Source organism: Arachis ipaensis, chromosome B02, assembly GCF_000816755.2.
Source record: "Arachis ipaensis cultivar K30076 chromosome B02, Araip1.1, whole genome shotgun sequence".
Taxonomy (NCBI): Eukaryota; Viridiplantae; Streptophyta; class Magnoliopsida; order Fabales; family Fabaceae; genus Arachis; species Arachis ipaensis.
The window spans coordinates 5,612,016-5,614,889 of record NC_029786.2 but is presented as its reverse complement, the minus strand read 5'-3'; the positions used below and the strand labels follow the sequence as shown (position 1 = coordinate 5,614,889).

General features: G+C 30.0%; 1 long non-coding RNA gene across 1 annotated transcript; it reads left to right on the top strand.

Annotated features, from left to right (window-relative positions):
- On the top strand, positions 92-1,847 carry LOC110267429. Its single transcript, XR_002355054.1, has 3 exons — positions 92-527; positions 702-769; positions 1,519-1,847. It is a non-coding gene; the product is annotated as an uncharacterized LOC110267429 (long non-coding RNA).

The window sequence follows — 2,874 nt, the reverse complement described above, 5'->3', positions numbered from 1 at the left end:
AAATGAATTTTATATATAAAATGAGTCATTATATATTGACATAAATGATAATTCTTCATAAATAAACAAAGAAACTAAACTCATAATTTTATTTCAATTTGAGAATTTGCGCCAAAAATCGAGCTTAATTCAAGTCACGCCAAAAACCCAAGCTTGAATCAAAACCGCCCCACTTTTTATTTTCAGTTTCGGAGCTCATTCAAGCTTTCGCTCGCCGGCCCTAATCCGCCTCTGCATGTATCCGTCTCCTCGGGCTCAGATCTCGTACCCCCGCTAGGCTCCGATCTCGCGCTGCTGGCAACATCAACGCTCATGATACGCGCGCACAGGTCACATCTCTCACTCGCTGACGCTGCTGTACCTCCTGCCTGTGGTCGCCTCCTCCGATCTCAGACCTCGCACCTCCGGCAGCCTCCAACATTACACTTCAAGCGACATTCACAGTCGTGGTTTGCGCTCACAGGTCACAGGTCTTACTTGGTCACACTGCTCAAGGTCGTTGTCGTCAACAACAAGAACTTCTCCAGGTTTTTTTTTTTCAAATTTAATCCTTTGTAAATTTTTATTTGATCTGGTATTTATGTATTTCAGAAAAAAAAAAAAAAGAAGGGATTAGATGATGGTTTAGAAACGGGCATATGTTCTGTATTATTTGATTTGATGTTGTAAGGAATTATCCTTTTGTTGCCTCCCTCATACAGAGTATTAATTGCAAATTTAAGATTGGCACAAAACTAGGAGCAACCTAGCACTTAGAATTCCTAATACGGTACGATAATTTTCTCTTTAACATGATGCATATTATAGGTGACATTTTAAGCAAATAGTTTGATATCACTAACACATAATGGAATCATAGTCATCATTACTATAGGGATTTTTTTCTATATTGGGCTTCTCAATTTACTTATATAATAATTTGAATGCTAATCTTATTTATTGATATAAAATTTACTGCTATTAAACTAGTTATTATGAAAGTGGATATAGTTGTTCATATTTTAAAAACTTTTTATTTACTGCAAAAATTTCCTTTCATTTCTCATGAATCATATATTCTTGAATCTAGTTATATGGATCAATACTCTTGATGTTTATGTTTCGGTTTTATACTTAAGAGATTATAGAAGGTCGGAGAAACATTATCCAACTTAACCAAAGATATATTTACTAGTTTCTAAATAGGAAATTATTGATTTAGTATGGTTAGATATGACTGATTTCTTTCAATTATTAATGATAAAATTTTGGAAATATTCTGAATCTGAATTTAAATTTGACTTGTTAAATATGCTCTATGATTAACTTACTGAATATGCTGTATTGGATTATGCTTATTAATGTTTAATTTAGTTAACTTACTGAATTTAAGTTTGACTTGTTAAATATGCTCTATGGTTTTTTTTGTATGTTATTTAACTTCTTGTGTTTCAATTATATGAACTATTTTATGTCTGTTTTATTTGATTTTTATTTTTTCTGAATTCTTTTTACGCTGTCTATAACTTTGTGTCGCAGGCATTTAGAATACTATGAAACATAAACGTAATATCAGCGGACAATCAATCCTTGAAGAATTACGAAGACAAAGTGAAGACATAAACTTGAGTTCGGAAGATGGGTTGGAACAAATAAGTCTCAATGATTATTAGATGGACGATGAAGTACCTACCTTCTCTGATTCTATGCCACACATTGAGTCGAAATGATGTATCTCATGTCATGTTTATTTTAATTTTAATTTATGTCTAATTTATACTGTTATTAGAGTTACTTATATTTTTGTCGTACAGAATTATAAAACTTGGTTTTTGTTATTTCTTTACTATATATATGAACAATGCATATGCTTTAATTTACTCTTATTACTTAGTTTGCTATTTTTTTTATTTTAATGTTATTATCGTTGCTTTGATTGTTTATTTTGTTATAAAATTATTTTAATATGTATATATATATATATATATATATATATATATATATATATATATATATTATATATTTTTATAAAAATATATTATATTGATATATATATTTGAGATTTTTTTTTTTAAGAAATGATTAATAAATATGTGGTTTGAGAAAAAATAAATTACAAAATAAGATTTTTTTAATGATTTTTATATATATATATATATATATATATATATATATATATATATATATATATGCAATATTAATTTAAAAAAATATTCAATTGATAACTATAGTTGAGAGTTTTTTTTTTAATTGAAAAAAAATTAGCTACGGATTAATGTGTTGGTAAATAACCCATAATATTGGCCACGGAAAAAAGCGTGGAAAAAAAAGCCCAGCCTATCAAATATTTTTTGTGCATGGTTTTTTTTGCCACAGAAAAAATCGTGGCTAAATTACCCAACAACGTTTAGCCACAAAAAAAATGTGGCAAAAAAAGCCCAGCCTATCGATATTAGCCACGGAAAAATTGTGACAAAACTATACTCATTAGTTACACTGTTGTCATTTAGCCATGGTTTAGAGTGTGGCCAATAACATAAAAACCGTGGCTATTTAGATGTCTCCACGGATCATAAAACCGTAGCTAACCGGCCGAAAACCGTGGCTAACGAAAAAGGCGTCGCCCTTGTTAGCCACGGAAATGTATTCGTTGTTAACGCTTAGTCGCCACGGATTTTCTTGATGTTAGCCACAGTTTTTTTCGTGGCTAACCACCGCTTTTGTGGTAGTGTAAGTTATAATAAGAGAATGTCCATATTTATACTTGAAGAAGCAATAATAACAATAAAAGAGCTAATCGTTATTATAAATAGTCAAAATTTAGTATAATAATAATGAACAACAAACATATATATAACGGAAGTTGGAACCTCAATTTTAAAGAGAAGAGATTGT